The 24280-nt window shown below is 38.7% G+C and overlaps 1 protein-coding gene across 28 annotated transcripts in view; it reads right to left on the bottom strand.

Annotated features, from left to right (window-relative positions):
* PTPRD (protein tyrosine phosphatase receptor type D) overlaps nt 1-24280 on the bottom strand; it is a 2215209-nt gene that overhangs the window by 854323 nt on the left and 1336606 nt on the right. For 27 of the 28 annotated variants that reach the window (XM_080668837.1, XM_080668841.1, XM_080668865.1 and 24 more), the window contains one exon: nt 10539-10596. The exons of the other annotated variant lie outside the window; for it this stretch is intronic. The gene's annotated coding sequence lies outside the window, so the exon portion shown is untranslated. The remainder of the gene's footprint in view (nt 1-10538; nt 10597-24280) is intronic. 28 annotated transcript variants of the gene reach the window in all.

Genomic DNA, 24280 nt, shown 5'->3' with positions numbered 1-24280 from the left:
TTTATATTTTCAAAGTCCTTTTGCTTATTAATATGGCAAATATTTAGAAAGAAAATTTAAATCCCAAGACTATATTTCAAGTACTTTTCTTTAGTTTGTCATAATAAAATTAAGAGACCAAAGTGAAGTAAGTTTATACTGAATTTTCCAACTAAAAGTCAGTGACTTATTGTGGTGAGCATTTCACAATATATACAAATATCAAATCATTATGTTGTATACTTGAAGCAAATATAATATTATATGTCAATTATATGTCGACTAAAAAATGGAGATCTGTTCTTATTATAGAGACTGTCTCCATGAATTTTTTATGTTGCTGGTCAAAGCACATCTCTCAGATATATGTTGATATAAAATGTACAGCTACATTCCTTCCTGTTTTCTGCCAGATTTTCAGGAGATTCTTTTTATTGTTGTTAATACTCACCCAAGGATATTTTTCCCATTGCTTTTCAGAGTGAAAGGAGGGAGGGTGGGGGAGACAGAGAGAAACATCGACGTGAGACACATTGATTGGTTGCCTCCTGCATGTGCCCTGACCAGGACAGGGGGTTGGACCTGCAACCCAGGTAGTGCCCTTGACCAGTAATCAAGCAGGTGATTCTTGGATGTGTGAGCCAATGCTCTAACCACTGAGTACACCAGCCAGGGTTGTAGAAGATTCTTTTGTATTTTGTGTTTTAGTTCAAAAACAAAAATCTATGACCATGTTTACCCTGAGCTGGCTTTTGAGATTTCAGGTTAGACACGTTATAACAGTTATCTGTAGCCTGAGGCCTCAGAGCCTATATATGTTCAATTCAAAGAAGCAACAAAAAAGGCACAGACTTCCTGGTTAGCTTAATGACACATCATTATAAATAGGCAGCCAATTGGTTTAGGCCAGTGGTCGGCAAACTCATTAGTCAACAGAGCCAAATATCAACAGTACAACGATTGAAATTTCTTTTGAGAGCCGAAAACCAACTTCTGCGCATAGGCCACAAAGTTTCAATTGCACTGTACGTGTGTGGCCGCACGCGGTATTTTGTGGAAGAGCCACACTCAAGGGGCCAAAGAGCCGCATGTGGCTCATGAGCCGTGGTTTGCCGACCCCTGGTTTAGGGGAACCTTGTCTTGTTAATAAATCTGCAAGACTTGATGGCTCTGCCAGACAGGCCTGGGAGGAGTTAACATTGGCTGTTATTTTACAAGCGCCACAGGTCCTGTGTGATTTTATGTTTGTATTTTATTCTACTGTGCGATTAAAACAGAGTGAGCCATAAAGATTTTTTTGGGGGGTTGTTGTTATTTTTTGAAAAATTTTAAAGTTTTTCAGTTTAAAAGATGGTTATTATTTCTCTAACTAACAAATATACCAACATTTCATTATAGAAGATTGGATCAAGTTATGCCCAAATAACATCAGAAAAATCATTTTAGGTCATGTTTTTAGATTTCTCAGAAGATTCTAACACTGAATGGAAATATTTTTCTGAAATCCATACTTTGGAGATTCATTAAAATTCTTGTTCAAAATCACAGTAGTGGGTAAGAGTCTGTCCTTCAAATTCTCACTTACATTAGATTTCACTAAGTAAGAAATAAATAACAAAACAGAGTGGGTAGTTTGATTTTAGGGGGAAAGTCTTTAAATGAATTTTTGGTTTGCCTGCTCTTGCTACCTCATTAATCCTAAATGGTGTCAGTCAGTTGAGTCTAATAGCTGTGAGTGTTACTACCATGGTCAGTTCCAAATTACAGTATTGATTAATTGATTGTCTTCTTCCAGTTGTGAATTATATTAGCCCCAGCTCAGGCAGCTTGGCTTAGGGCCAAAGCCTAATTTTCAATAGAGGCAACAAGCAGCTTCACTGTTTCACTGCTGTGGTTAAGTGGATGCTTAGAAAACAAAAAGCTTTGGAAAGACGGTTTGACCAAAAGGAATGCACTAGGTGTAATGAATATGCACTTACTGATGGTCTCTCTCCAACGTAGGAAAATTGGAAGGAAGAGAGTATCAAGAATTCATCATTTCTCAACCTCAGACTTCCCAAACAATCTTAAAACAATTGACTGGAGGAAGAGAGCAGGAGGGGAGACATGTGACCCAGAATGACAATAAGCCAGCATTTGGATCTGGGGAATTAAGTCCATTCAGGAGAAGTGTGGTGTTGCTGGCACTTTCAAGTCAAGTAGAAGTTAAAGTGGAGCATGGATTCCCTTACATCATAATAGGTGCAGCCAGCTATCCAGGGAAGCTTGAAAAGCAGCTGCCAACTGTGCATCACAGAGCAGTGGCACCATCTTCTTAGAATAATATAAACTTACAGAGTTGAAAGACAAAACATTAGCAAGTTTAAAGAGGCACAAGATTTCATGTTAACTCTCTGCTTTAATGATCAACATAAAATGGATGGGTGTGTTTATCATTGATTCTTGTGGGATGGGAAAAGCTAAATGGGGCATTAAGAGGTTAATAACTTTCATAGATCCATACCTTGGTGTTTGTATGCTGCCAGATCAATTCCTTTTCTCTAAAAAATCTGAAGGGAAAATTGGTGTGGGGTGGAGTAATTCTGATTATAATATTATATTCACATTAAAATGTACTTAAAATCATTATTGTTCTTTTTTATTCAGCATGAACAAAATAATACTTGATTTCACAGGGAGTTAGCAAGAAGAACTGCTCTCCCTCATGTAAAGGGAGTGATCATGAAAAAGAAAAAGATAAAGAAGTGATTCTAGTGGTCCAAAATTTGAAAGCTTTGAAATCAATGTTTGCACAAGAGTGGTAAATGGAAGTTTATAAATGGGAAAACAATTGTGAATTTATGAAAAGCATATATAACAATGTCAAATATGGGAATTAGAATTTTATAAAAGTATTTGATACAAGAAAGGAGAGAAAGATTTCAAGTGAGTGTGTCAATGAGGAGAAAGTTACTTTTCTATAAGTGGTACTAAGATCAGGATTATTAAACACACACACACATATATGTGTTTGTATATTTATGAAATCCTTAATAGAATCTACGATGTAAGTCTCTTGTCATAGATCCTATAAGGAAAGTTCATAGACTAAATGTCTACAGAATACAAAGATATATTAATTCTTCATGGCTGTCTTACTTACCTGTAGCAAAAATAAGGTTAGAATTAGATATGCTATATATTTGTTACCTAAAAAATATTATAGGTTATGTGATTGGACATGTGCTAAGGATACTTTGGAGGGGTTGAGGGATAGAACCAAGCAGCATGCTTTAGGGTGATCTGTTGAGTAGTTACTAATGTTGTCACTAACTCAGGTAACTCACATGTATGATACAATAAATCTAGTGCACTAGCAACTTGAAGATAGAAATGCATGTAGTGGACTTAACTAAATAGTTAGGTGTTAATATGGAGGATAAAACTATACTCTAAGTCCCTTTGGACTAGATTAAGCAACCTTATTACAAACTCCTGTGCTTCCCATATTTTGCAAATATTTGCACTCTTCTATAATTGTTTATTTAACCTGCTATCTGTCCTAGATAGACTAGCAAAGGGTTTGGCACATAGACAGCTACTTGGTTCTTTCAGTCAGTGTCATTCTTTTTTAAAATATATATTTTTATTGATTTCAGAGAGGAGGGGAGGTATCATTTATTATTTTCATCTTTGCATCCCCATCATCTAAGGTAGCGACTAGCTAATTCAATAAGCAGATGAATGAAAAAAGGACTTTGTATATACCTACAATTACTTACTTAAGATATACAAATTATCACAACTATGTCTTTATTTTACTTAATTTTAATCAAGATAAAATTATTTATACAAACTTATTGGTGCAAGTATAACTTTAAAATTATGTATTTCTAATGTGTGCATTTATCTGCCTCAAGGGTTTTCAGAAACACAATCCTTGTGATTGAGAACAAAAATATTATACACACACAGTCCTCTCTTGGCATTACTATGCTTTTAAATTGCAGTAACATTAAGATCTCAGGTAAATTGCAGGCAGTTGTTTCCAAAAAAGAGTCCGTAGATATTTCATAATCTCATTTAATAACTATAGATGATTTCTGATCTTTTAAAAATGATTTGAAAAATACAATTCTGCTTAAGAAAACCTGGATTCAGATTCAGAATTCGTTTTTGTTTTGTTTTTAACCATTTCATGTACTCAAGATATTTTAAAAAGGAGATTTTTTTATTGTCTAAATATTATCTTTATGTCTATACCATACACCACAATCATAAGCAACCCCTAAAATATTTGTTAATAAACTATGTAATATCACACAAGGCATATTTGTAAAAAGTGCAAAAGATAGTCTTAAGAATTCTTATAAACTTAGGACTCAAAGTTGCCTGTTTCTTTTTTTAAAAAATATTTTTATTGATTTCAGAGAGAAAGGGAGAGGGAAAGAGATAGAAACGTCAATGATGAGAATCATTAATTGGCTGCCCCCTGCAAGCCCCTCGAGCCTGCAACTGAGCCCACAACCTGGGCATGTGCCCTGACTGGGAACTGAACCTCCTGGTTCATAGGTCAACCCTCAACCACTGAGCCGCTGGCTGGGCCTCACTGCCTGTTTTCAGGAACACTACCCTTCTTATGTGCTCTTGTTTTGTTACTACCCATCTCATATATTGCCCTTGACCCAGGCAACTCTCCCATGTTCAACACAGTCCATCCTAGGTACCTGTCTTCATTCCATTGAATATTTAAGAAATAGGTCAGATACTAGCAAAAACTCACATTTAAAAATACAGAACCAAATACCATGGGTACAGTTTAGTTCCCAAATTCTGGAGATCTCCAAAAAAAAAAAAAAAAACCACCACTTTTTAGATAACATTTTAAACTAAATTCTGGGTAGTCTTTTATAGTTGAGTCTCTAAGCCCCTCCCTTTGAACAGCAGGTGTGTTATGGTGTATATAGCATAACTACTTTAAAAATATTTTTATTGATTTCAGAGAGAAAGGAAAAGGTATAGAGATAGAGAAACATTAATGATGAGAGAGAATCATTGATTGGCTGCCTCCTGCATGCCCCCCACTGGGGATTGAGCCCGAAACCCAGGCATGTGCCCTTGTCTGTAATCAAACCTGGGACCCTTAAGTCTCCAGGCTGACACTCTATCCACTGAGCCAAACCCGCTAGGGCTAACGTAACTACTTTATGATTTACTTTATACTACTTGTTTAATTTTTGTGTCATTATGAACTCCAATTAGACAATTTTTTTATCAACTCAAATATTCCAAACTGATAGACTTTTTGATAATTACAAAGATGATGATAGCAAAAAGTCATGTTTAGTCCTGTCAATCTCGACTTAGAAATGATAAAAGTAAACAAACTAATTAGCATGTAAGTATATACTTATAGTCCCCCATGTGAAAAACACCTTTAGGCTTTAGTTGATACATAAGCACAACTACACAAAGCACAATTAATTTAAAAACCAACAGTGGTTAGACCAAGAGATGATAGTAGCTTTTCCACATACTTACAGTAGTCCCCAGATACCATCTGTCACACTGGGTTTAATTCTAGGATCAACCTGAACCGTTTTACTGATGTGCTAGCAGGAGGCATCAGAAGATGCAACATCTGAAACTCATGTTATAAAAGGAATGGTTGAAGGAGGCATGGATATTTTACGTAGATGACAGAAGATTAAGGAAGAAATAAAGGCAGTTATATTTTCTATTGATGTAAGACATTTCATGCAATTATAACTACCCAATAATAAAAGTGAGGTTCATGCATAATTTTAATCAGAGACTGCCTGACTGTCATGAGGAAGTTTCTAATAGAGGAGATTGAATTATGTGACCTTCCCTAGATTTTATGTCTTCATTTTTCTTTTTCTTTTATTTTTTTCTGTCCTTCCTCCCTCCCTCCCTCCTTCCTTCCTTCCCTTCCTCCCTCCCTTCCTTCCTTACATCCTTCCTTTTTTTTCTTTTTTTCCATTGAAGGACAATATGTTTTAAATGCAGAGTGAAAAATACCTCAGTCACAGATCTACTACCAAATATCTATTTGATCTCAGCAGGTCGTTTATCCTTTCTGGGTCTAAATTTGTCATGTACAATACATGGCCTGGAGTCTCGAAGGTATATTTTAATTCTAATGTTCTCTGACCATACAAATGTAGACATATTGAATCAACCCCTAAGTCTACTCATGGTGAAGAGTCATTACAATCATAGACTTTTGAAACTGGAAAGCATTTAGTCAACCCCCCTGTAAGTCATTAGATTACACCCATTATCTTTCCTACACTATCTTCCTAGTAAATCATTTAAATAAAGTTTTTTAAATGTTATGTATATAAAATGAAAGTTTTGGTTGCTACTCTTAAATGAAAAAATGTAACTCTCTCAAGCAGAAATGTTCAGAGAATGTCCTGCTGAGTTTTCTTCTTCCGACCACGGAGTCTGCATGAACAATTAACCTTCCTTTAATTCAATTAACTTGTTACCTGAAATTGTCACATTAATACTGTAATAAAAAATCTCTAGTAGAGATCTGGATATATCCCTTCTATGTGCACTGTTAATTATAAAAACTAAATGAAATCATGTTCACTTCATAGGGTGCCTTAGTAAGCAACTCTGGTTTATTTATCCAAAATAGTGCTAGTCAAAACTTTATAAACATTTCTCAAAATTAGGTAAAGAAAAGTTAGTATTTCTGACTTTCTTAATTGATGAGATTCCAAGCATTAATTAAAATTCCAGAAGTTTACACTTAATGTGAACTATTTATAGGCATTGGCATTGGTCCATATTAAAACGTGATACTGCACAGCATGTACTCAAATGTCATCATACACAAGAAACTAAATTGCACTTGCCAAAATAAGCCAAGCACTTGGCTAGGAAACCCACAGTAATATTATGTTCACCCCACGTGTTTTTGCATTTCTAAATTCAGATATTTTAGCAGTTCCTGGCTAGCATTAGCTTGATCCAATCATGGAAAGTGACAATGACAATAGATGAAAGAGACAGCTTATTTAACCAAATTAACTGAGCTTGGTCAATAGCCCCAAGGCAAAAAATTTGAGCCTTTAATTATAGATTTGTATATTCATCACTGACAGTATCTTAGATATCCCATAATGTTCTGATTCATTCATTTATTAATTATACATGATGTCTAGGCATTCTTTTAGACATGGTAAGAAACACAAAGACGTAAGAAGACATAGACACTCCTTTCAAAAAGTTTACAATCTAGATACTTAAGGAGGAACTATCAGGGGCACAGAAGCCTTACACATTTGCCCTCTGGTGAGATGGCTCGGGTTCTCTGAACTGAAAGTAAGCAGGGGTCGTTGCAGAACAGTGGCAACTGCTATATCTGCAGTTTCGCCTGGGTTCAAATCTTGACACTACTACTGGTTGAGTAAATTTGGACAAGATATTTGGTTTTTCAAGCTCTCAGGTCTCTCATCCTAACATGGAGATCATTAAAGTATAGACCTCAGAGATTTACTGTGAAGAGTAAATGAGGTGTGTGCCATGTGCATTGCACATAATATACATATCAAAAATAAAGGTTAAGCATATTGAAGGGATAAAGCATACACTAAATAAGAAAGCTATCTTTTCTTTTGCAAGATAAAAAAGTTCAACATTTTGTCATATGTTAGAGTTAGATGACTGCATTCATGACTGATGATACAATATTCATGAATGGGGAAAGAGAGTTTCTAATGCAGTGTCTTAAAGCAACACTGCTAAGTGTGCAGATAATCTCAATGGAGGACAAGATACTTTGGGGAAGCCTGGCCATGGTGGCTCAGTGGTTGAGCGTTGACCTATGAACCAAGAGGTTTGATTCCTTGTCAGGGCACATGCCCAGGTTGTTAGCTCGATCCCTGATCATGCAGGAGGCAGCCAATCAATGATTCTCTCTCATCATTGATATTTCTATCTCTTTCTCCCTCTCCCTTCCTCTCTGAAATCAATAAAAATATTTTAAAAAAGACATTTTGGGAAATGCTGATGAAGAGAATGCACTAAATAAAGTGTGCTAGTAAAAAAACAAAGTGTACTAGGCTTTCCCCAATTGTTTAACAACATATGATATTTTTATAGACAACATGTAGAAGACAGGTTTAGAAAGAACTAGGTAGATTTGTTAAGTGGCAGAACAACCCCTAAAAAGACATTGGAATATGTAAATATTAATTTGAAAAATACTTTTGGACCTGGTTCAGAGAATTGTATATGGTAGGGTGGAAATCAGATGAGATTTAAAAGTCAGAAAGGCTGAAGTTGGGATTCTTGTTCTAACTCTCATTAGCTATGACCTTTCCTCCTTGACCATCAGGTTCTTAATCTGTAATGGGAGGACATGAGGATTGCATGTAGAGCCCTTCACTTTATGTTTGGCATATCCTAAGGGCTCAATAAATAATATCAATAATAATAACTGCTAGCTTTACTTTCATTTTTGTGATGAGATGAATATGGTTACATATTCTGTTTCTATTTTTACTCATCTTGGAAATACAAGTAGGCAAAAAAAAGGCTTTTGATCTGTATTTTATGGAAGGGTAGTTATTTATGTTCTTTCTGATCATGAGACACTGTGTTCTGTGATTGAATTATCTATCCTGTCTCTACAGGGTGAACTTCTAAAATATATGAAATATTTCTACTTTTAAATATGCTTATATGTGGGCATTTAAGTTCCTGATACTCTAAGTTTCAATGAAAGTATAAAGATAACACCTATATATCCCTATTATGTGTCAGGGACTGCTCTAAAGCACATTCATATATCAATGAAGTTAGTCTTCACAACAGACATAGGAAGTAGGCAGTATGATGATCTCCATTTTAAAGAGGAGAAATCTCAGATAAACATATTTGAATAATTTGCCTAAGATCAAACAGCTAGTAAGTAGCATAGAATTCAGACAAGTCTAGGTTTAGAATCTATGTAATTTGCCCCTTACAATAGATATAATTTATTTTGAATAAGCAATGTCATCAGTAGAGGTATATATGAAATATTTCTATAGGCACTAGCTCAGAGAGCACTAGAACTTAAAAAGAAAATAGAAACATTATTTGTATTATTAGTACTATGGAAACAAGTACTTTGGATTCCAAAGAAATAAAAACTGCTTTTTAAATTAACTCTGGAACATAATGTGCTCAGAAAATGGGAAGTGATTCTATATAAATTGCTGAACCATAAAGCAGAATGATTAAAATCTTAAGGGAGTTATGAGCAAAGACACACAGGAATTTAGAAGAAGACATCATTTTGACTGGGGGTATCCAAGAAAGCTTTATGATGCTGAGCTGAATCACAATATATAAAAAAGCAACAATGAGAAATCAAAGAGGAACCTGCCTGGATGCCTAAAATAAAGTTACTGCAGTCCCGTATCGTTCATGTTTAATTCTTATCTAATTTGACTTCAAAAGCATCTTGGTTTCTGGATTCTGTGTACCATTTCTATATACAGATATTTATTTATTTTTTCCTTAGAGTTATAAGAAGCATCAACCCAAAATTAAAGTTCACAGGGAATATGGGAGATGGTATTTTTTTTCCCCTTTAAGCTGAAGATGCAACATTTTTAGCAGATAAGAGTATTTTAGTATGCTAGGAACTTTTTGTAAACTTTATTTACAAAATGTGTATTTCGAACCATCAATTAAAAGTAATTTGAATTTATTTTATAGTTCTTCACAGGTTTTTACCAGATAATAGTTTAAAATAGTGAGGAAGTAGATCAAGTATCTTAGAGAGAAAGCATAGGGGTTACTTATGTCAAAGAATTATCATTTTAAGATTAGAAACACACTATTAAGCTGCAACAAGCAAGAAAAATACACTTTGTAGATAATTGCATCAAAAAGTACTATTATAAGATAAAATGTTGATAACAAGGATATGTAAGGTAAACAAAGCTGTGTTAATAGCAAAACATTTGTTGCAAAGTAGTGAGAACTGAATGCATAGCATAACTATTACTGTTTAACAGAGATTAGATATTTAAAAATTTGCTAATCTGTTTGCAAATCTGCTTTTTCACTTTATTCCCCAATTAACAATAAATAGCTTCATAGCTTCCAGAAGAACCAAAATAGAGTCTGTAGGCAAGACCATCACTGAGGGACAACAGTTTCATAGCAGCAGCAGATAAATTCAATCAATGTTTCAATTTACAGACATCTGCTACTCCAGTTCAAAACTTTAACTCATTGTTAGACTTCCCACACATTCATGAATCAGAACTGAAAAATAAATCCCTCATTGACATATCATTTCCTAGTTATTCCACTAGTTTGAGTATGTGGTAATTCTATCTATAAAAGAAAAACTAATCATCCATAGTTAAGAAGAATTCATTCTTAGCATGTTTTATGAGGAATACCAGGTGAAAAGAACATATTGTTTGGATATTCTGTCTATCCATCCAACAGTATTTGTTGAGTACCAACTCCATACATATCAGGCACTACATTGAGTGTTAGGACCCAAAGAAAGAAGGGGTTCAGATGTGTTGTAGACTTACCTTGTGCTAGCCACTGTAGGTGCTTCCAGACAGTCCCTGGCCTCAGGAAGTTCAGAGCCTAATTAGAAAGAAATAAAAATTATTTTAAAAAGTATTTCAAACCCTAAATAGTCTTCAAGATACTGTATTTCTGCCATCCCTCTTTTTAGGGGGGATTGAGACAGAGAGGAAAAAAAGCAAAAAGGTTAATGAGAAACTGCTATAAATTTTATGTGATAAATGTTTAATTGAAAGAGTAAAATGTCAGCCTGACTGGTTTGGCTCAGTGGATAGAGCGTCAGCCTGCGGACTGAGGGGTCCCAGATTCGATTCCAGTCAAGGGCATGTACCTTGGTTGCGGGCACATCCCCAGCGGGGGATGTGCAGGAGGCAGCTGATCAATGTTTCTCTCTCATCGATGTTTCTAACTCTCTATCCATCTCCCTTCCTCTCTGTAAAAAATCAATAAAATATATTAAAAAAATAAAAGAAAGAGTAAAATGTCAAAAATCAACATGGACATTTCTTTCTTCACATGCTACAAAGCTGTACATTTTGACTGTTCATTAAAATTTTGAATTCAGGCTTTCCTATCTAACATGAAGTGGCTAAACTGCCTTTTTACTACATCTATTCCATCAAGTCTACTGAATGTCTTAGTTTGTTGCTTCCTGAAATTACCCAATACATTTCAAATTTCCCATTTTGGGGTCTTTATGGAACTGGATGTTAAGGAAATCACTTAAACACTGGCAGCCAAGCTAAAGCAAATCCTTATCCGTGCTACTCCTCCTGGGACTAGCTAGCACAGAAGAATTGTAAATCTTATAAGTACTACATTTATGTAAAAAAAAACCAACCTCAGTAATGTTTTAAAAATCTACACCTCTGAAACATATAAAAAGACACTATATCTGAATTCCTCCATAGAATCATTTCATAAGGATTAAAGCCTACCCTAATGATTGTTTTCAGAATTATTTTCTTCTGTCTAGACCACTTTTTTGTCAACTCTTTCCCACATGTTCAATGCATTTCTCTGTCAGTTCCCAGAGAACTTATCATCTCATGTAGAAAGCATTCCTTATACCTTGTCCACTTCATACTTCACTTAGATGTAGCTCTTAGATGCTGCAACATCTCTGTGTACCTCCTTATCGTATTCTAGAGGCCCGGTACACAAAATTTATGCACGGGGGTGGGGTGGGGTGGGAGGTGTCCCTCAGCCCAGCATGCACCCTCTCCAATCTGGGACCCCTCGAGAGATATCCAACTGCCCGTTTAGGCCCGATACCAGTAGGATCGGGCCTAAACAGGTAGTCGGACATCCCTCTCACAATCCAGGACTGCTGGCTCCCAACTGCTCACCTGCCTGCCTTCCTGATTGCCCCTAACCGCTTCTGCCTGCCAGCCTGATCACCTCCTAACCACTCCTCTGCCAGCCTGCTTGATGCCTAACTGCTCCCCCGCAAGCCTGATTGCCCCTAACTGCCCTCCCCTGCAGGCCTGGTCCCCCCCAAAGGCTCTCCCCTGCAGGCCTGGGTCCCCCACAACTTCCCTCCTCTGCCGGCCTAGTCACCCCTAACTGCCCTCCCCTGCAGGCTTGATTGCCCCCAACTACCTTCCCTTGCAGGCCTGGTCCCTCCCAACTGCCTTCCCCTGATGGCCTGATTGCCCACAACTCTCCTCCCCTGCTGGCCTGATCCCTCCCAACTGCCCTCCCCTGCTGGCCATCATCTTGTGGCGGCCATCTATGTCCACATGGGGGCAGCCATCTTTGACCACATGGGGACAGCCATCTTGTGTGTTGGAGTGATGGTCAATTTGCATATTACTCTTTTATTAGATAGGATTATCACATATTATCACATTACCTTACCACATATTATCACATTACTTTGTATCACAGAAACTGGCCAGTTGTTCACCAAACTGTTTCCCTTTACTTCCTGTTACTGAGCTGGATTATATTTTGTAGATATGTGTATGTATGTGATTGAATTCTTCTCAATGCGATACAGCTAGATACAAATATTGGCACTAGCAGGCCTGGCTTAAAACCGTCTCACACATGCTCCTTCATTTGATGTTCACTATCTATAGAAAGAATCCCCAAGGACCTGGAGGAGAAAAGATCCATAAGATAGCAAAAGCCTGGTGCTTTAGCTACAGCTGTTAGGATACCCCCCCTCCCCTACCCCACTAATAATGCCTATTCATACTAGAATGTTAATAACATGGCCATCCATCACCCTGTCCTGATTAGGGACATCTATTGGCACTGGAGTTGCATGTAAATGAGAATTAAATTTCAGTTCTTTGTGCCATTAAAAATGTTGGGTGTTTGTTACAGCACTTAACCCACCCAAACTGTGATAGTTTGATCTCTTCCATTAGATTGTAAGCGAGAGTATCCTCGCAATGACTGTTTTTATCTCATTCCAGGTTTTAGCTGAGCCCCTGGCACAGTGTATGGCACATAACGACCATCTCTCTATTTAATAATTTGAATTTTATAGAATGAAATGCATGCAGCATGAGATTTCATAGGAAATACTATTCTAAATTCTGTATTGCTTTGTGGCAAAATCCAAGGCTTCATCTAGCACAGGCTTCACAATTCCTTTTGATAAAACCCTTGAAGGCAAGAAACAGAGTTTGCTTAGGAGTTCAAAGCAAGTGGAAACATCCCAGCATTTTCGCAAAACTGTCTTTGTAGACTTCTATTTGCAGTTTTTGGTAAGATGGTGAGAACACTGTAAAACCTTAGTCAGAAGTAACAGACTTAAAGTTCCTTGATGCAGTTGCTGTGATTTAAGATGTCCTTCGAACCGCCACTGGGGATTTAATGCTGAGGAGAGAAAATGAAAGGTAATTTTCTTTTCTTTTCGAAACAATAACCAATCACCGAACTCAAGACCTTCTGCTCTTCTCACAGAACAATGAAATAGTTTTTGAAATTTAGACAAAAGTAGAGACATCCAACAAACAATATCAAATTTCAGTCAGCATGCCTCAATGTACTTATTGCAAACACGCCTCTTTCTCCTGTTACTCCTGCAGACAAATCCACAGTATGAAACAGGGCGACCACCTGTTTATTCGAGGTCACTTCCAAAAGGTGTCTTCATATATCTCACCTATATGTCTCCTTACTATCACCCATGTATTGGTTACATTTAACCCTGTTTGGCAGAGTCTAACTTTCAAACACATACTTCTTTTACCTTGAGCTCAATGTAAGACAAAAAAAAAAAAAAAAAAAAAAAAAAAAGAGGAGGAGGTCTTATCTTTTTGCTTCCTCTTAATTAAAGGAAGACTCTTTTGTTGGGCATATAGATGCCTTTAACCAAAATAAAAACCCTCAAGCTTGGTTCCATAACTCAGTTAGGTTATTGCTGAGTGAAACCTTTAGGCTAGGTTTTACGGTAGTAATAAATTTGTATTGCACTCACATCAGTGTTAATACATCATTTTCCTTGGCAAAGCACTTGTCTCTTTGGTGTCACACACGTGCATGGTAGATTGTTGAAGCCATTTCTTAAAATTTTCAAGACAGTAAGACAAACTCTTTTGCTTCTCAGTCTATCAAAAAGCTATCTTTCATTTCTGAGTACAAACACCAACCTAATGACCTGCTGATCTAGGAGAGGAGACAACAGAAAGTATTTAATACCAGCCAGGCCTATTTTTATAAATTGTATCTAAATCATGTTTACTGCTTAGGTCAACTGAGCTTTCTGCTGTGGTCCAAGTACAAATTATTAAAAAGTTTCGATTTTGTTTTCTTTTCTGAAGATTAGAAAAAATGAATAACATATTCCCATAAGCAGGAGAAAATGGAATTTTGGAGATTGATTTAGCCGGGTGAGCATACTCCAGCTCATATAGAGCATGCCTGATGTGGGTGAGAGAATGAAGCAAACAATAAGAGGGCTGTTGGAACAGTATAGGCTCTTTCATTTCCACGATTTATGCTAAAGTTTTGACTACTTGTTGTGGCTGAGAAAACTATAAGAGCTAAAGTCAGTAACTTTCAAGAGCAGAACTGTCCATAGTGATGTATAATCTGGCTATGATACATATTATAGTACAGGCATACCAAGAGATATTGCCAAATTGGTTCCAGATCATTGCAATAAAGTAAATGTCACAATAAAGTGAGTCAAATAAATGTTTTAGTTTCCCAGTGCAGATAAAAGTTATTTTTACACTATCACATAGTCTATTAAGTGTGCAATAGCATTATGCCTATAAAAATGTACATACCTTAATTAAAAAATGCTTTATTGCTAAAAAAAAAAAAATGCCAAGCATCATCTGAGTCTTCAGTGAGTCATAATCTTTTTGCTGGTCCTGATGTTGATGGCTGCTGACTGATCAGGTTGGTGTTTGGTGAAGATTGGGGTGGCTGTGGCATTTCTTAAAACCAGACAACGGTGAAGTTTGCCATGTCGATGGACTCTTCCTTTCGTAAATGATGTCTCTGTAGCATGCAGTGCTGTTTGACGGCATTTCACTCCCAATAGAAGCTCTTTCAAAACCAAAGGCAATCCTCTCAATCCCTGTTGCTTCATCTGTTCAGTTTATGTAATATTCTAAATATTTTCTTGTCATTTCAACAATCTTCACAGCATCTTCACCAGGAATAGATTCCATCTCAAGAAACCACTTTCTTTGCTCATCCATAAGAAGCAACTCCTCATTCGTTAATATTTCATCATGAGATTACAGCAATTCAGTCACATCTTCAGGCTCTATTTCCAATTTCAGTTCTCCTGCTATTTCTATCACATCTGTAGTGACTTCCTTCAATGAAGTCTTGAACCCCTCATGAGGGTTGGGATCAACTTCTTCCAAACTCCTGTTAATGCTGATATGTTGACCTCTTCCCATGAATTATGAATGTTTTGAATGGCATCTCAAATGGTGAATCTTTTCTGGAAGGTTTTCAATTCACTTGGCCCAGATCCATCAGAGGAATCTATTTATGACAGCTTTAGCTTTACAAAATGTATCTCTTAAATAAGACTTGAATGTGGAAATTACTCCTTGTCCATGGGCTGCAGAATGTATGTTGTGTGAGCAGGTATGAAAACAACATTCATCTCATTGTACATCCCCATCAGAGCTCTTGGGTAGCCAGAGGTATTGTCAATGAGCAGTAATATTCTGAAATGAATCTTTTTGTCTTCTTTTTTGAGTAGTAGTTCTCAACAATGGGCAAATATATAGCAAACCATGTTGTAAACAGATGTGCTCTTATTCAGACTTTGTTTTTCCATAGAGCAAAGAGTAGATTTAGCATAATTATTTAAAAAAACATTTTTATTGATTTCAGAGAGAAAGGGAGAAGGAGAGAGATAGAAACATCAATGATGAGAGAGACTCATTGATTGGTTGCCTCCTGCACTGCCCACACTTGGAATTGAACCCACAACCCGGGCATGTGCCATTACCAGGAATTGAACTGTGACCTCCTCGTTCATAGGTTGAAGCTCAACCACTGAGCAACACCAGCCAGGCTAGCATAATTCTTAAAGAGCCTTAGGCTTTTCAGAATGGTAAACGAGCATTGCCTTCAACTTAAAGTCACCAGCTGTACTAGTCCCTAACAAGAGAGCCAGTCTGCCCTTTGAAGATTTAAAGTCAGGGTTCCACTTCTCCTCTCTAGCTATGGTATCTTCTTTCAATATAAGGCTGTTTCATCTACATTGAAAATCTGTTGTTTAGTGTAGACACTTGCATTAACTACCTTAGCTAAATTTTCCGAATAATATACTGCAGCTTCTATACACCAGCTACTTAAAAAAGTGTAAGTAGTCCTTGAACTTTTGTTATGGACACAGACCATAGCATGGTGAGGGCCTGAAGTGGGGGAATGGGGCGGGCTAGAAGGGGTCAATGGGGGGAAAAAGGGGGCACATGTAATACTTTCAACACTAAAAATTTAATTTAAAAAGAAAATACCAATTATCAAAATAGCATGTCATTTAAAAACATTTTCTACATTAGTATAAGCAACTGTAACCCTTCAAAGTAGGTTAATTACATATTAAATAATTACATCCTAATATATAAAAACCCAGGGGCTGTAACATCCAGAAGTCAGTGCTGGGTTGCCATGGCGACCAAGCACTGACTGCCAACACTGCGGGAGCCCAGACCCAGCACTGACTGCCAAGGGGGCTGCAGATCAGGCCTGAAGAGAAGCCTGGAGAGAGAAGCAGGGTCTGATCCATAGCCTCCGTGGCAGCTGTTGATCAGCACTTGCCTCTCTCTTTCTCTCTAAACTTGGCCAGCAGCCACGCCTCTCTTTCTCTCTGGCTTCCACTGGGGCTGCTAATCAGCTCCACCCCTTGGATCAGGCCCGTTGATAGGCCCAGAGATGCTGACTGGCATAGAAACCAACCAATCAGAACCAAATCTGGGTGAAGTACGATGAGACAATGGCTGCCTAGGAGGCAGAGCTTTTGATTCTGACTGGCATAGAAAACAACCAATCAGAACCTAATCTGGGTGAACTGCAAAGGCAGAACCTAAGGTGGGGGCTGAGGAGGAGTTTTAAGGGCAATAGCTGTTTGGTGTAAGGTGTAAGAAAGCAGTTCAATTTTTTAATGACCAGTTTGGCAGTATAGGGCATATGGCTGGCCATCAGTCCAGATATAGGGATTATGAATTTTTGTCTTCCAAGAGCATCTCCTCCTGATGAAAAAGGCTTCCCCCCCCCCCCATTTAAGCAATCCTATCCTATATAATCTATCTATACTACCAAAAGGGTAATATGCTAATTAGACCAGGTCGACCAGCCATCTTCCGGACGTCTGACTTCCTTCTGGACAAAGCCATGGTGGTGGGGGCTGATGCAGAGGCCATTAGGGGCAATCAGGCAAGCAGGGGAGGGCAGTTAGGGGCGATCAGGCAGGCAGGCAGAGAGGTTAGGGGTGATCAGGCAGGCAGAGGCAGTTAGGGGCAATCAGGCAGGCAGGCAGGTAAGTGGTTAGGAACCAGTGGTCCCAGATTGCGAGAGGGATGTCTGACTGCCAGTTTAGGCCCAGGATCAGGCCTAAACCAGCGGTCGGACATCCCCCAAGGAGTCCCCAATTGGAGAAGGTGCAGGCTGGGCTGAGGGAACCACCCCCCCCCCGCCCCCGCACGAATTTCATGCACCAGGCCACTAGTATTATTAATAATTACATATTATTTCATTAGGAGGTTTTCAGTCCCCTTTATTTCAATGTTTTTTTGCATTGTTGTACTTTAGTCATTGTTCTTAAATTTTTATACATTCATGTTTATACTAAATAAGCAACACTAGGTAAGTAATCGCCAAGGAAAATATAAAGTTTGAAATACTTAAAGGTACCTATCTTGCAAAATTGTCAAGTCCCTATTTCCTATGTAACCAGATGTGGAAGAGAATATGTTTTTAAGCTTTGTTTTGTCAGACACATTAGACCCTTAACTAATATATCATACATATTTTTCTCTTTTTCTTTCTTTCTCCCCTCTCCCACCTTCCTCCTTCTGTTATTTTTCTAATGTCATACCTTATATAGTGTGTTTGTTTGTTTTTTAAATAGATTGAGTGGTTTGGAGCTTTGTTATATACATAACAACACATCCTACTTTAAACCATGCTGCAACTGGCACAGAAACTTAAGAAAAATATTCTACAACTAGAGGCCCATTGCACAAAGATTCGTGCATGCAATAGGCCTTCCTTCTCCTGGCTGCCAGCACCGGTTTTCCTCCGGCACCCAGGACCCAGGCCTTCGCTCTGGCCGCCGCCTTCTGTCTTTGCTCCAGCTGCAGTCTTTGCTCCAGCCAGAGCCTTCAGTGTTCACTCTGGCCGGAGCCTTCAGTCTTCTCCTCTCTGGCTAGAGCGCCACTCTGCGCCTGTGTATGCAAATTAACACACCATCTTTGTTGGGCCAATTTGCATACTCACTCCTGATTGGCTGGTGGGTGTTGCAGAGGTATGGTCAATTTGCATATTTCTCTTTTATTAGTGTAGATGATGAAGGTTACTGGAGTACAAGATTTTCCTAATACAGATGGCAGGATATAAAAACTGGGAAATCAATTGTGCCTCTCATCACTAAAAATATTAGAAGTTTTTTTTAGATTTGTGTGTGCTTCCACATGGTCCCTTTAAAAAAAATGAACAGGACCTCCAGGAAGACCAAGTTCTTTTCATTTATATATTTTTAAATCGTAGTACAGTGCATTTATAGAAAAGTGCATAAATAATGAATACAAAAGCAAATGTCAGGGGTTCCTCCATGCCACTCAAAATATAGAATATTTCTATTGCTTTGGAATTCCCATGCTCCCTCCCAATCCCATTTCTCCCCTTCATCAGTAGCTAACAAACATTATCTTGATTTTTAACCCTATAGTTTTAGAACTACCTGTATGTTATATAAATACAGGGATGGGCAAAGGTAAGGTAATGATAAGTACAATAATTAATAAATAATAATACAAGAATAAACTCTGTTTCACATATACTCACAACTGTAAACCTACTTTTGCCAAACCCTGTATAATCATGTATTACATTATTTTGTGTCTGACTTCTTACTTAACAATATACTTATTGGCTTTATTAATGCTGCAGTTTGTCAAATGTTATCTGAATATACCACACTTTACATATCCATTCTATTGCTGATGGACATTGGGTCATATCCAGTTTAGAACAATTACAATTAAGGCTGCAATAAACATCCTTGTAGATATTTCTTGGTACACATGTTGTATATAATGAGAAGTGAAACTGTTGGATCATCTGGTACACATATGTTTAACTTCAGTAGATAAGGCCAAACTGTTTCCCAAATTGGTTGTAACAATTATACTCCCCTGAAATATATAAGCATTCCTGTTCTATCACATCTTTGCCAATACTTGGTAGGAATATTTGTTTTGAAAGTCTAGGTTAGTCCAGAGAAAGAGGAAATTGGGACTGAAGGTTTGATGTGAAAAAGGGAAGAATCCTGAGGCAGGACTCAGTTGACTGGTAGAAGAATGAAGGTGGTGCTGTGAGTGGTGATGACTTGAATATTACTGCTGAAGATTTTCCCTGAAAGTAGGACTATCCATGAAGATTGAAGAGTCTAATAAAGAACATGATATTCAGTAAAATTAGGAGACTGAAAATCAACCTGGCAATATTTTTAGTGCAAAAGAAACTTTGTGTGTGTGGTGTAGTGGAGTAGTGGGGAGGGAGACTATTGGAGTCTTTTCACAAGCAAATCAACAAAAGCAACATCTATATATATAAAAGCCTAAGTGACCATTACGACCTGTCAACTGAACAACCAGTAGACCGGTCATTATGACGACACACTGACCACCAGGGGGCAGACGTTCAACACAGGAGCTGCCCCCTGGTGGTCAGTGCACTCCCACAGCCAACTTCCCCTGGCCAGCCAACCTCCCATGGTCCCTCCCCCAGCCAGCCCTGATAGGGACTGGGTGATACAGCCCCAATCGGCCTTGATCACCAGCCAGGCCAAGAAACCACACCTGTGCACAAATTCATGCACTGAGCCGCTAGTATCCTATCTAATAAAAGAGTAATATGCAAATTAACCATCACTCTGCTACACACACAAGCCACGCCCACCGGCCAATCAGGAGAGAGTATGCAAATTAACCCCAACCAAGATGGCTGTGGCCACGGAGAGAGCAGGAGGCTTGAGTTGCCCCCAGCGATGGAGGAAGCCAGCTTCTGCAGCCCTGGCCTGCCTTGGCCTCTGCTCAAAGCTACAAAGTTTCAATTATAGAAGATAAATAAATCCCAACAAAAATGGCTGCGGCCATGGAGCACGCAGGAGGCTTGGCTTGTTCAAGGCTACAAAGTTTTAATTATAGAAGATAAATAAATCCCAGATACCAGGGCCTCCGCTTGGGTTGCCGGGGGAGGCATGGCCGGCCTGCAAACCACCACAGGCCCCTCACCAAGGCCGCCCCACGCCCCAAAGGAATCCCCACCCTGATCTGGGAAACCCTTCAGGGCAAACCAGCTGGCCCCCACCCATGCACCAGGCCTCTATCCTATCTAATAAAAGAGTAATATGCAAATTGACCATCACTCCAACACACAAGATGGCTGCCCCTATGTGGTCAAAGATGGCTGCCCCCATGTGGACGCAAGATGGCCACCACAAGATGGCCAGCAGAGGAGGGCAGTTGGGAGGGAACAGGCCTGCAAGGGAGGGCAGTTGGGGGAAATCAAACCTGCAGGGGAGGGCAGTTAGGGGTGACCAGGCTGGCAGAGGAGGGAAGTTGGGGGCAACCGGGCCTGTAGGGAAGGGCAGTTGGGGGGTGACCCAGGCCTGCAGGGGAGGGCAGTTAGGGGTGACCAGGCCTGCAGGGGAGGCAGTTAGGGGCAAACAGGCTGGCAGGAGAGCAGTTAGTCATCAATCAAGCTGGCAGGGAAGTGGTTAGGGGGTGATCAGGCTGGCAGGCAGAAGCGGTTAGGGCAATCAGGAAGGCAGGCAGGCGAGCAGTTGGGAGCCAGCAGTCCTGGATTGTGGGACACCCCTCCCCCACCCCGTGAACGAATTTCGTGCACCGGGCCTCTAGTAGAATATAAATAGTGTCTCATATATGAAAATTATTACAAATATCTAGGTTGGTAGATTAAAGCGGAAACATGTCACAAGAGTAGATGTTTGCCCTGAAGAACTACTTCATATTAATCTATTCTAAACTGTCTTAATTTTTATTTTTTGTGATGAATTTGAACACGTATGTATCTCAGAAGAGATGGAAATATGATTCCACTATTTTAAAATAGGAACATTTCCCATGGGTGTTTACTGAACTTTTTTAGTAAGTGAAAGCTTTATAAAGTAATTAGTTGATAATTATCCCATAGAAGGTGATTCTCAAAAAAATATCCTCTAGAGCCAGAAATAATCACAGCACTTTATAGTTGGAAGACATCTTGGACAACATCTAATTAAACCTTCTCATTTCACAGATGAGGAAGTCTTGGTGCATAGTTGCCCAGTTACTTGATTAGGTAAGGCAATAGTTAACCATAGATGCAGAAGAATCAGGTCTTTAACTGAGAAGATAATCACCATACATCCATCTTACTAAAAAAATTGAAAAATATATCTTGACTTTCTTACCTGGCCTATTTCTATACATGTATCGGAACTCATTAGAGTTCATCTACTGGTCTTTTCTGGTCTTCTCTCTCTCTCTCTCTCTCTCTCTCTCTCTCTCTCTCTCTCTCTCTCTCTCTCTTTTTAAAATATATTTTTATTAATTTCAGAAGAGGAAGGGAGAGGGAGAGAGAGATAGAAACATCAATGATGAGAGAGAATCATTGATCGGCTGCCTCCTGCACGCCCCACACTGGGAATAGAGCCTACAACCCAGGCATGTGCTCTAACTGGGAATCAAATTGTGACCTCCTGGTTCATAGGTCAATGCTCAACAACTGAATCACACTGGCAGGGCTGGTCTCCTCTCCAAGTCTGTGTTAGATGCCTCTAGTATGTCTTAACCAACATTTTATAATAATTTCTACTTTGAAATCATCTATATACTTATCACTTTGCCCACCATATTGAGAAACCAGACCATAAAGAAGAACTGCTTTGTTCTTTGCTCTTAGTCCTTAGAATTTTGCATAAGCCTCATATATAACAGTACTTGTTAAATATTTGTGGAATGAGTTAAATATCAAAAGTTGGTTTGTAATCATTTTGGCATGTATGTTAGTTGGGTAAAGCTGAATTATATAACTTTACCATTTGGTTAGTGTTTTGGGCTGTTCATTGATATTCCTGTTCCTGTTCTTTTCAGGCACATGGTAGAAATGTACTTCCTTGTTCCTTTAAAATTAGTGTGGCCCTGCTGTTTGAGCAGCAGTAACACATGTCACTGTCATGTAGGAGATTTTAACAGCCAGTGATCAATTCACTCTTCCCTCCATCCAGCCCCAGTGATCTTGGAGACTTCCTGAGTGATGACAACATAAGAAGAATCCTTAGCCAATTCATGACATGCCATATGACTGAGAAACAAAAGTATGTTGTTTTGCATTACCAAATTTTAGAGTTGTTATTGCAACAACATAATTTAGCATGTCCTGCCTTAATGCAACGGAATGAGACTTTGGGGACTAGATGGGAAAGGGACTTGAACCATTTGGGTGCAAAGAGTGAACTGTGGTAGACAGCTTCTGAAGAAGATCTCAAAGATCCCTATCACCTGGCATTTATGTACTCCTTGAATGTGGCTTAGACCTAGTGACTTGCTTCTAATGAAAAGGATGCTGAGCCCTAACCGGTTTGGCTCAGTGGATAGAGTGTCGGCCTGCGGACTGAGGAGCCCAGGTTTAATTCCAGTCAAGGGCATGAACCTTGGTTGCGGGCACATCCTCAGTAGGGAGTGTGCAGGAGGCAGCTGAATCGATGTTTCTCTCTCATCCATGTTTCTAACTCTCTATCCCTCTCCCTTCCTCTCTGTAAAACATCAGTAATATATATATGTTTTAAAAAAAGGATGCTGAAAAGGTGATGAGAGGTTGCTTATGAAATTAGATTTTTAAAAGTTTGTGGCAACCTAGCTGGTTTTGTTCAGTGCCTGCAGACTGCAGGGTCCCGGGTTTGATTCTGACCAAGGCCACATGCCGGGTGTGGGTTTGACCCCCAGTAGGGGGCATGCAGAAGGCAGCTGATCGACGGTTCTCTATCATCATTGATGTTTCTATCTCTCTCTTCTTCTCCCTTCCTCTCTGAAATCAATAAAAACATATTTTAAAATAATAAATAAATAAAAGCTTGTGGCTTCCTTTTTGCTCATCCTCTCTCACTCATTCTTTCTTAGAGCACTTGATCTAGGACAGTGGTCGGCAAACTCATTAGTCAACAGAGCCAAATATCAACAGTACAACGATTGAAATTTCTTTTGAGAGCCAAATTTTTTAAACTTAAACTTCTTCTAACGCCACTTCTTCAAAATAGACCCGCCCAGGCCGTGGTATTTTGTGGAAGAGCCACACTCAAGGGGCCAAAGAGCCGCATGTGGCTCGCGAGCCGCAGTTTGCCGACCACGGGTCTAGGGAAAGTGAACAGCCATGCGGTAAGTAGACCTAAGGAAAGACCTGTGTGGCAAGGGATTGATGTCTCTGACTTATATAAGAGAGTACCTGAGGCTTGTCAGTGAATGAGCTTGAAAGTGGATCCTCCAAGCCCTGCCAAAGCCATGTTGGCACATTTGAAAGTGCATCCTCTTCCATTTAGGCCTTGAAATGACCCAGTCCTGGCTGACAACTTGATTTCAGTCTTGCGAGAGAGTCTGTGCAAGAGGCACATAGCTACACCGCCTTGATTCATAACCCACAGGGACTATGAGATAATAAAAATCTGTTGTTTCAGGCTGCTATGTTTTGTGGTAATTTGTTACAGAGCTGTAGATAATGAACAAGTTTTGTATTTCCCTATATAAGTATAATGTAGCGATAGGGCAAACACATTTAACATTGTGCTAGAAATGCCTGATCATAACCGTATCTGAAGTTGAAGGCACTATATTAGTTTTTTCTTTATTGCAGCACTGCTATGTGGTTGTACCTTGTTAATGGATATATGAACCTAAAATCATATTAGAATCAAATTCATACTTTAGTTGTTTGAATCAATTCATTATGTCAAAGATATATAGATGTGGGAAAGGATTTCTAAATGTAAATAAGACTTAATTAAACATATAATAGTGGTCAGTATTTAGGA

The sequence above is a fragment of the Plecotus auritus genome (assembly GCF_963455305.1).
Source record: "Plecotus auritus genome assembly, chromosome: 5".
NCBI lineage: Eukaryota > Metazoa > Chordata > Mammalia > Chiroptera > Vespertilionidae > Plecotus > Plecotus auritus.
This window is presented reverse-complemented; position numbering and strand designations above follow the sequence as displayed.